General features: G+C 44.3%; 1 long non-coding RNA gene across 1 annotated transcript; it reads right to left on the bottom strand.

Annotated features, from left to right (window-relative positions):
* Nucleotides 1-1,102: 1,102 nt before the first annotated feature.
* Nucleotides 1,103-10,841, bottom strand: LOC114485066 (uncharacterized). Its single transcript, XR_003678531.2, has 3 exons — nucleotides 10,083-10,841; nucleotides 7,654-7,728; nucleotides 1,103-6,444 (listed from the first exon to the last, which is right to left on the bottom strand). It is a non-coding gene; the product is annotated as an uncharacterized lncRNA (long non-coding RNA).
* Between the last annotated feature and the right edge of the window lie 200 nt (nucleotides 10,842-11,041).

The raw sequence follows: 11,041 nt of genomic DNA, 5'->3' as shown, positions 1-11,041 counted from the left end.
CTTCTGTTTTATGTTTTTTGGTTTTTTGGCCGCAAGGCATGTGGGATCTTAGCTCCCCGACTAGGGATCAAACCCACACCCCCTGCATTGGAAGGCGAAGTCTTAACCAATGGACTGCCAAGGAAGTCCCCAGGCTTGCACTTTTCAAGGAGGGGGAGTCCCAGAAGAGGAGTCTGGCACAAAACCAGGAGCTTTCTCCCAGCCTGAGAACCTTAGCAGAATTCTGCATAGTAGACATAGGAAAAAACAAAGGCAGAATGGGGAAGACCAAGTTCTATTGGAAAGCACACACCATTGGAGAGAAAAAGCTGGAAACCAGGAAGTTCTCTCATCCCTTTCAAATGTCACCAGCCTAGTCATGCCGCCCAGGCAGGCATCATATGGTTCAAGGCAGATCCTTGGTCTTCTACACGCATCTTGCCACATCCCTCATCCACTTAGCTTCTAGATGGTCAGGGACCCTACTGTTTGAAGGGAACTGATTTTTTAAAGAACGCTTCCTGATTGAGAACCCAGCTATTTTTCTCTAGGCCAACATAACAAGCTTAGGGTTCTATTTTGATGGTGGGATTTGCTAGTAGTTGGGTGGCATCTTCTTTTTTTCTCTTCTGGTCATCTCACATTCTTTCTAGGATTTTCTCCCTTGGGAAGTGGAAATGGAGCATGTTTGCAAAGTCAGACAGTGGGATGGTTCTACAAAGACTGCTTTGTTCACGAGATTGCTAGTTATGAATGAGTGGGGGAGATTGAATTTGCTTACCATTAAAACCCCTCCGCATACTGGAATTCTAGAGGCTAAATTCTAGCGCACACACAGAGCTGAGATGGAAAATCCAATGTGAGGTCAATGCTCCTAACTGATTCATCTTCTAAACTCAACCCATTTTCCCACTTTCTTGACAAACAGGTGGGCCAACATAGTGATAGTCTCCTCCCTTCCGGGGCGGAAGGGATCACGTGCATTCTGGAGCGGCCAAAGAAGAGCAGGGAGAAGTGAAAGTGATTGATGAATAATCAGTTGATGTTTATTAAGCATTGAGTATCAGACGTTGTAAAAATACTATTACATATGTGATTTAATTTACTCTTAAATCGTGCTGTTAGGTTGGTATTTTTAACTCCCATTTTATAGATAAATCAAAGTTCAGAGACATTCACTGGCTTTCCAGAAGACATGTAGCTCCTTTTGACTCTTTTTATTCTCAACCTCTTTCAGGTTTCTGTATCCACCTTGGAAAAAATTTCAGGGCTAAAAAGAAAGCAGAGCCATGGGTTCTGCAGGAACACACCTGGAACTCTCGGCTCTGGCATCCCAGGGCTGGAAAGGGACGAAGAGAAGGGAGGCCGAGCAGAAATTAGACGGACTGGATTTGAAGCCTTTTGAGAAGAGACGGTGGGGGGAACAGTGGCATTCGGTACTTAATATCTTCTCCCACATTTTTTGTGCACCTCTTTTCAAATCTCCAGGGCTATTTAGTCAATGAGAAGCTCCTAAAGAATGAGGGAGCGGTGAGGAGCAAGTCTTGAACAGTTGGCTTACACGTTCCCCATGATTTACCTGGCTCATTAAAGGCAGCGACACTAACCAAAGGGGCCGAAGGAAAGGAGATCCAGTCATGGAGTGGCTACCCTTGCCAGGCTCGGGATGAAGAATAGGGGTTGTGTCTAATCCCTGCCACATGAGCCAGTGAACTTTGAACAGAGAAGGAAAAACAAAAAACAAAACTCTCAGTCTCACATTCCTTCCACGTCCAACCAATATCCTAACATCTCAAAGTTCAGTGCAAAACAAATATCAAAATGAATTCCATAGCTAGCCACAGAATAAAGATGACTATTCCCATTTTATGGCTAAGGAATTTTAAGTATTATGAAAGTCAATGGTTTGCCCATTCTTTCTTTCAATAAATATTAATTAAGCTCCTACGATAGGCCCAGAACTGGACACAGTGGCAAACAAAGCAGATATAAAGCCTATAGACTAGTGAGAAAACAGATAATAACGTTAAAATTCAGCACAGAAATAAATATAAAATTACAAGTTATGATACAGTGATGAGAGGGGAATGCATAGGGAAACGTGAGGGAAGTCCTCTCTAAAGAGGTGGCATTGTGCTGTGAGCCAGGACAGGAGCGGAGGGACAAGCAGGCAGCAGGAACAGCCTGTGCAAAGGCCCTTAGGCTGGAAAGCAAGCAGCCAGTGTCTCAAGGGGGGCAGGGAAAAAGAAAAGGCCAGAGAGCAAGGCAGGGGGCATATTTTTTTTTATTGGGGTATAGTTGTTTTACAATGTTGTATTAGTTTCTATTGTATAGCAAAGTGGAGTTCCCTGTACTATACAGCAGGTTCTTATTAGTTATCTATTTTTTACATATTAGTGTATATATGTCAGTCCCAGTCTCCCAATTCATCCCCCCGCCCATACCACTTTCCCCGGCAGGGGGCATATTATGTAGGGCCTTCTAAGCTATGGCAAGAACTTTGAACTTTATTCTAAGTAGTGGAATGAAAACCCATTGAAAGATTTGAGACGGGGAAGAGACGTGATCTGATTAACATATTTTTAAATTACCCCACTAATTGTGGAAAATGGAGTGGATGAGGATGGTAAAATATTGCTGAAGTCCCTGTAAAAGCTGATGAATTGAGCCCGGGGAGACATAAATCCTGGTCCTTGGCCTAAACCACAAAAGTCTTTATTAAAAAGCCATTATTCGTAACTTATAATTTTTTTAAATATATACCATTTTATTAAACAGAATCATATTTTTTTCAAATTTCTTATCAACTAGGATGACCTAAAGTTCTAGGGGTTGCTTCAGGGCAAGGCCATGTTCAGCTGGCTTTCCTGACCCCCTTTCTCTGCTTTCCAGGTTTTCCAAGAACAGGAGTTGAGAAGGGTAGTCATAACTAGGGAACAAGTAAATAGGTCATTTGCATCTGATTTTCCTACCCAACCTCAACGTCATTACACAGCAGCAGCAACAAATGTCAGTGGCAGGAAGTACACAACAAGAAGAATTAACCACAATTTTTTTTTCATCCAAACTTACACACACACTGTCACACATACATACAGTTGGTTTGAAGTGGGGGGGAGGGGAGGTAGCCAGTTTTCTCACATTTTTAACCAATAGAATCTCACATCAGTCATCAAAACAACAGGCTTTCAGGCAGTTGACCTTTAGTGTTGACCTTTCGGCTGTTGTGGGGGGAGGAGAGAGAAAGGAGAGAGAAAACTTGGGCTTTGCATCATTTGTTATCCTAATAGTTGAACACTGAATCAGTCTTCTGTTACAGACACATTAATTTGATTAAGATAAAGTCCATGGGTTATTCAGGCATATAAAGTACTCTTGCTTAATTGCAAAATTAACAATGAAATAGGATAAATCATTACCAAGCTGGAGGTTATTCTGGGACTCGTAGGTTTTTTTCACCCCACTCAGTTCATTTTCTCCATCTAAAGTTGTTTTTGACACTTAGAAGGAAAAATCTGGTCTAAGGCAACAGTACATGGCACACCAGCATTCAGCCCTCAAGGCATTAGTGGGCTCACACTCACTCAGAACAGGAACTGCTGGTAGATCCATCTCACAAGAGGTTCCAAGTCCCTCAGCCTCCAAAGTGTTCATAACCGTCCCAGATGCACAGCACTGCAGGAACTTATCCATAGCCCCGAGAAATCCACCTTGAAATCTGAGGGCTGAGATCCTGGTTTCCATTTTTACTACATCACCCCTTGCCTGTCACCTTGTTTCTTTTTAGGAGCAGCCTATTTTTCAGCTGCTGGACAACCTTAGGTCAAATATCTACTATATTCCAGGCACTGTGTTAAGCGATGAAAACACAAAAACAAAGACCTGCTTCCAGATCTCAACAAGCTGGCCTTCTAGTTGGTCACAGGCTTCTCTTCCTTCTGTGACTCCATAAGAAATGCCTGGCTACTGCTTAGGGCCCATTGTCGTGCTGTAGCAAAGGCATGCAAAGACATAGAAAAGGAACTTAACCAGGGAACGCGTGGAGAGGAGGTATGATTTGAGTTGGCCTGAAACTGAATTAGGAGGAGCCGGTCATTTGGAGAAGGGGAGGAGAGGGCATTCCCATCAGAGGGACCAGAGTGAATCAAGGCGGGGAAGCTTGAGTGCACATGAGGTATGGGGTCATTACCGTGGTGGGGCAAGCAGCAGCCAGGTGTTTTTCCTATCTTGGGAGAAAGCTTTAGTGGCCAAACATATCCTCCAAATCTGGGAGCGTTAAGCACTTACCCTATATAATACAGAAGAAAGAATTCTTGATCAGAATTCAGGAGACCCATTATTCCTGTGTCTAACACACTGCGTGAGCTTGGTCTGATTATTTCACCTGGCTGTGCCTCAGTTGGCTCATCTGCAAAATGGGGGATAAAGATTCCTTTCCCATCTACTTTGCAGGGTGCTTTTGAAGGTTAAGCGGGAAAGTAGATCTGAAAGTTTAACTTCAAAGCTTCCAGTCCTCTGTGATAAGAGTGTAAAGCACTGATAGCAAATTGAAGAAATTATTAGTCTTATTTCTAGTGGGCATTGTCATGACGTAATTTCAGGGACCAGCAAGTCAGCCAGTGACTGAAGTGAAGGGACCATGACTAAGACTTGTGTGGATTTTATATTTCATTCCATTTAAAAACATGTGTTCATCCAGTATTGTATTGATTTAACAGATAAATAAAACTGGCTCATAAAGAACATTCCAAGTGAAAAGTAGAACCGAGCATCTAAACTGCTTATTCTGTGCCTTTGCAAATGACCCTGACCGTTACTATACTAACAGGTTCAATCCCTGAGAATTTCTGAAAGCCACTGTTTAATGAAAAACAGGTACCATGTGATTCAGAAAATAAGAGTTTGAAATAGCCTCCAAGATCCCTTTCAGCCCTAATGCTTCTTAACCATCCTGCACATGGTGCTGCAGCCAGACCCCAGCACACAGAACCATTTCTGAGTTGCCAGATGCCCGCATCTGGGCAAATCCTGTGTGTGGCTCAAAGAGACTGGGGTTTATGTTATGGCTGTGAATGTAGACTATACACTCCCTAGAGACGTGGTGAGATGAAACAGGGACATTTCTAGAAGAGCTTTCCACTGCAACCCCAAGCACTTTGGAGAAAACCAAGGAGTGAAAAAAGCAACTCATTACTGTCTTGAAAGGAAGATTTCCCAGTGTGTGACACCTAAGATCACAAGATGATGGAAATAAGAAAATACCAAAACAGTTCACGCTCCTCCTGCACCTTTCTCCTGAGGGGCTTAAAACATTTGATAGACGCAGATGTCCCTTTTCATCATCTGCAAGTTGCTTCATCTTCCAAAACGTCAAAGCTTCCCCTTCCCTCCTTTTTAAGGAATGTGAAGCAGATCAAGTGAGAATCGGTTTGAAAACGGCCATGTCTGTGGTGATCACTGCTTAGAGGCAGACAGGCCTTGACATTTGTTCCATTCCTCCCAGACAGCAATGACATCTCTGTGTTCCCCTGCTGTTACACGGAGAAGAAAAGACAGGTCCACCCGGCAAGCCCAGAGGCCTAGGAGGAGGTGCCAGCTCTGCTGTGTGTCCTTGAGCAAAATAATTTACTTTTCTCACTTTGGATCTTTTTTCATCATTATCCTCAGATGGTAGACATGACCTCTACCATCCCTTCCAGTTCTGATACCTTGTAAAACTAGGACTCCTCTGATCATGCTGTACTAACTTAGTAAAGACCGAAAACCATGAAAAGGGAAATCGTAGCCTTCGCCTCTGCTTCCTCACTTCTAAAATGAGGATAATAACACCTACTTTGTAGGGTGGCTGGAAAGATTAGATACAATAGACGCAAAGCTGCTAGCACAGTGCCTGGCACTCAGTAGGTACCCCATCAATGGAAACTTTTAAATCAAAACCTAAAGATTTCCAGTTTCAGCCTCTGGGAGGCTGATCTTTGCAGTCCCAGGCAACTCTGTGGCCTGAGCATATGGCCCCTGACTTGCTGCTCCCGCTGTGAGTTCTAAGTCCATTTCGGAGTCTTCTATTCCATCCAGAAGCCACATGGAGAGTCTGTGAATTTTTCTGTCCCTTTTGGCTGGAACCTCATGCCTGTGAGTGTCTGTTAGCTCCAGGTGTCTGTGGGCGGGGCCTTTATGAAGACCAACCACTTGGTCCACTGTATTGAGCCCACAGACGCTTCCTCCACCCCCTGTGACTAGGGGGGGGATGGAGGGATGGGGAACCGGAGCCTGAAGCAGGGAGCGTGTGTCCTTCTGCGTCTGCTTTGCCAAGCTGCGATCCTTTCAGGGTGATAAGCACTGGAGAAGGGTAAGTCTTCATCACAACAGCGATGTGGATGCCTGATGCCGGCACCGTGCAGACTGAAAGCCGGAAAGCCGTGGTAATGTGTCTCACTGGTTCAGAGTCCCCATCCCCTGCAGAACCTGAAAAAAAAAAAAAAAAATCAGAAAATTCCACTTGATTTTTCCTATTTAATGAGGTCGAACATTCTTAAGGAATGAAAAGCACAGCTCCAGCCTAGCTTTTAATTAGCTTCAGGAGCCCTTGTTTCAAACTAGCCTCATTCCCAAAGCTATTCTCTCTCTGCTCTGAATGAGATGGAAATTCAATTGCATTCGCCTTGTCAAGTCATAATAAGAGGCTCCCTCCCTCTCAAGGTCACATGGGGAAAGACACTCAGTAGCCAGACAGACACTGCACTTTTTGACCCCAGCAGGACACCAGAACTTGAAAAGGGCAGTTTAAAGAATTCTAGTTTGACCGAACTTGGTGGTTGGTTGGTTGGTTTTTTTGTTTTTTGGGGGAAACTACCGTGTGAACTTGGGCTGTACCTCCACATGTACAATGAAAAAAAAAAAAAAAAAAATTTGGACTTTAGAGCCAAAGTGACCGGGCTCAAATCCTGCCTCCTCGGCTGAGTGCCAATGCAAGTTAACTAAACACTCGAAGCTTCTGTTCCCTCATTTGTGATGCAGAAATTGATGTCTACCTTGTAGGATGACTGGAGGGACCAAATGAGTAAACTGTAAGGCCTGGACATCATCAGGCCTCAGTAAACATTGTTCCTCTTTCCGCTTATCTGTAAGACAGAGAGAATCACCCCCACTTCACCCATTTCACTGGGTTGAAACAGTGACCCAAAGGAATTATATGTATTCAGAGGCTAGGAGCCTGGGTTTCGCAGTTGGAGGTCGGGGTTCCCATCCCAGTCCTGCACCCTCCCGCCTGTGCCACCTTGGACAATTTCCAGAGCCTCGCAGTTTCCTCGCATTGAAAGTGGGGATATTATCGGTCGCCTCTCCATAGGATTACGGTAAGGGCTAACAGAGGTCGTGTCCAAAAAGCCCTTGCCTAGCGCCTGGCACATGGCAAGCATGCAATAAATATTAGCTAATAACAGTGATGGCATCTGAGAGTGCGTTGTATAGTTTAAAAATCCTCTAAGCCGGCCATCTCAAATCCTTTTGGGAAGGAATGTGCCACTGTTACCGGTGCTTATGTAAATGTAAGTGGTTATTATTTATGTAGGAGAACATTACTGAGTATGATGCAGGAAGAGGGAGAGAACAATACAGAGAAAGAAAAATTTACGATGGGCTTCAAAGGGGAATGAGGAGGAAATAACTTCTCACCCGGCACAGTAGAAGCATCCCCATATATTAGCTGCAAGCTGCCTGAGTGCAAAGATCACATCAATGGAGTCTTCTCTAAGGAAAGCAAAAAAAGAAAAAAAGGAAAGGAATGGAATGGAATGGAATGGAATGGAAAAGAAAGGGGAAGAAAACTTCATTCTATTTCCTCTAAAATTAATCCTCAGGCTGTATTTATCCAACAGAATCTTACTACACACCCACCCCAGGGGAGATTCCGGGACACTGGTGGCTCTCCCCTCAGGGAATCTGAGGTCTAATGAGGATCTTAGGACAAGTACATAAATAGCTAATTACAGGTAGAAAGTGAAGTGTCATGAATCATTATCTTCATCATTATTAGAAGTCATTTTTATGGAATTCCCCATATTTAGTATATCATCCTTTTTTCCAAAAAAGAATTTTGAACGATTTATAACATTAAAGAAGATATACACTGAGGTATAAAAAGATAGAACTAGATATTGAGATTAAAACAAAAAGAAATGGCAAAGGCTAATATAATTGTTAGATTAAGCATTAGATTCAACTCTGAGCTTCCTGGAAGTCAGGGCAAGATGGGAAACACATTATTATAATTTAATATTTCTCAAATGCTAACACTCTCTTAAGCGATATTCAGAAAACTAGGCAAGGCCTAATCCAGTAACCTTGCATTTTCTATTCATCTAACAAAAGCAAAAGGCATGCGTGGCTGTGGAATTTTGAGACATTCAGGTAGCCAGTAACCATGATCAACCTTTAAGACCATTATTTTAGAAAAATCTGTATGACATTACACTATTTTGTTGTTGTTTAGCATTTCTGTTGGGACTGTTTCTCAGCTAGAATGCAAGCTGTTTCACTTCTTGTGTTTTTAAGAAAAAAATAAATATACTTGAAAACACAGAGCAATCTTTGTATCATTATGCTAGACCTGCTAATCTCATTTTCAACAAGATTTCAGTGCCCAGAGGGGCTTCGATCTGTCACAGGGCTCTCTTGGGTTAATTGCTGCTGTTCTCAAGTCATCCCCACATAGACAGGTAGGTGGGAGTGAGGAGAATTAGCCAATTGCACAGAAAAATCAAAGATGTTTGCTTGCAAGGGTACCTACTTCTGAGAATTACCATGAATTTTGCATGCCACTGACTAAGAAAGGAAGGAAGGAAGTGATGTCTTGAAGATCCTGGGCTGGGACGGGCTGCGGTGAAAAAGACCAGCTGTTATTCTCCTTCTGGCTGGTTTCTGGCCTGTTATGATATCATTTATGAATCTACGAGAATTTGAACTTTAAAAACTGTTTTAAAAGAAGGTGTCCTGCCTTCTTTTTTTAACGTAATCCTTAAAAGGCTCATGAGTTTGATTAATGAGGAAGCATGTTTTTTAATAAAAAATAGAATAAAAGACAGGCAATCAAGAAGGGGAAGGGATACTGCTCTAAGAAAAAGAGAATTGCAAGAGGAGGAGAAAGACGAGAAGGGTCAGAAGGCAGAGGCATCTGACCACTTCTTGGCTTTAAGCCCTGCAGTGCCCTTGAAAAGGGGCACCCAACCTTTGACCAGTTGAGAGAGAGCCCTGCTCAGGGAGGGGTCTGGACAGGGAGCCCGATGACACGTGCCGGCCAATCCCACACACATCTGTTTGATTTGGCTCTGCTCACTGACCAGCTGCTGGCCCTGAATCAGAAGGGGCAGGTGGGAGTGTTGGGGGAGGGGGAAGGAAGGGGAGAACGGATTATGCACAGTTGTTCCAAAAAGGGGCAAAGGGAGGAGGCTGGGAGGAATGAGGCTGAGAGGGGCCCGGGGGCAGGCGGGGGCAGGAAGCCCACAGCTGTGGTGGTGGGCAGTAGAATTAGTCACCCTCTGCAGCAGGTGAAGGCACTGAGTCGGCAGCACGGGATGTGGCCTCTGTAGACATCCAGGCCCTGGGCCAGGTTTGGGCAAAGTGTCAGGAGTGCTTTCTCACTGTCCCCTTTGACACATCCACTGTCCCACTAGTAGTGAGCCTGTCCAGACTTCCAAACCAGCCACCATATTGCTTCCCTCTTTTTCCTACAAAATTAAACCTTTTGTTTTCTACCTCAGACAATGTGTTTTTTTTTTTTTTTTTTTGTCTTTCTAAGCTCGCAAAGACTTACTTTCTCTAAGATCTTAAGATCCTCCCAACCGTCTAGAGAGAAAGCTGGAAAGAACCAGCCTGCCCACTTTACAGAGGTCCCAGGAAGTGTAAGCAACATTCCTGAAGTCACCTGGCTCAGCCAGTGGAAGAACAATTTGGGCAAATGCTGACTCTTCCACCTCATCACCATTTGCTCTGCCAAAATTTGCTCTGGTCCACAATTTCTACCACGTGCCAAGAGGCTAAGTTGCTGAATGGTGACTGTACGGGGGAGAGCCATATTTTTATGTCATCCCAGTGTGAAGTCTTACCTAAGCACGAGTTCTTTGCTCACCATTTGCTTGACACCATGTGCTGGAAACCATGCTGGTTCTCTCCAGTAGTTCACCCTGTGGCCGATCCCTTTCTAGGTCTCTAGCCAGTGTCCATTACCCAAAGGGAAGCCATTCAAGTCACGTCTGCAGGTTTGAAAATCTCACACGTTCATCACCTTTGCTACTGAAAAAGTTCTCTTCCCACTGCTGGCATCACGTGTGACAAAAGAGGCAGGACACCACCACCTTGCAGCTGAGGTTGGTTCCTGGGTCTGCTCACTGTAACAGCAAGATCTGGTTACTTCAAGGACACTCTCAGTATCCAGAGGGTCAAAAATAGCACGAGATGGAATTACAAATATTCAATCTAAAAGAAAGACCGGGCTTCCCTGGTGGCGTAGTGGTTGAGAATCCGCCTGCCAATGCAGGGGACATAGGTTTGAGCCCTGGTCCGGGAAGATCTCACATGCCGTGGAGCAACTAAGCCCATGTGCCACAGATACTGAGCCTGTGCTCTAGAGCCCGCAAGCCACAACTACTGAGCCTGCGTGCTGCAACTACTGAAGCCCGCGTGCCTAGAGCCCGTGCTCTGCAACAAGAGAAGCCACTGTAATGAGAAGCCCGCACACCACAACTAAGAGTAGCCCCCTGATCGCCACAACTAGAGAAAGCCCACGTGCAGCAACGAAGACCCAACGCAGCCAAAAATTTTTTTTTAATTAGAAAAATAAAAAGACATAAAAAAAAGAAAGCCCATTTCCTATGGTTTGGGTTCTGAAGAGTGCCTGAGGTTCAAATCCTCCCCATGACATTTATTGGCAGAGTAAACTTTCCTGTCTATGACTTAAAATGAGGATAGCAATAGAACCTACCTCATAGAGTGGTTGTCACAAATGAAAGCGCCCATGGCATGGCATGGCCTTTGGCCACTAGCACCCAAGAGTGAGAAGGGAGAT

The sequence above is a fragment of the Physeter macrocephalus genome, unplaced genomic scaffold, assembly GCF_002837175.3.
Source record: "Physeter macrocephalus isolate SW-GA unplaced genomic scaffold, ASM283717v5 random_440, whole genome shotgun sequence".
Lineage (NCBI taxonomy): Eukaryota > Metazoa > Chordata > Mammalia > Artiodactyla > Physeteridae > Physeter > Physeter macrocephalus.
Note: the sequence above shows the minus strand (reverse complement) of the source record. Positions and strands in the feature narration are given on the sequence as shown.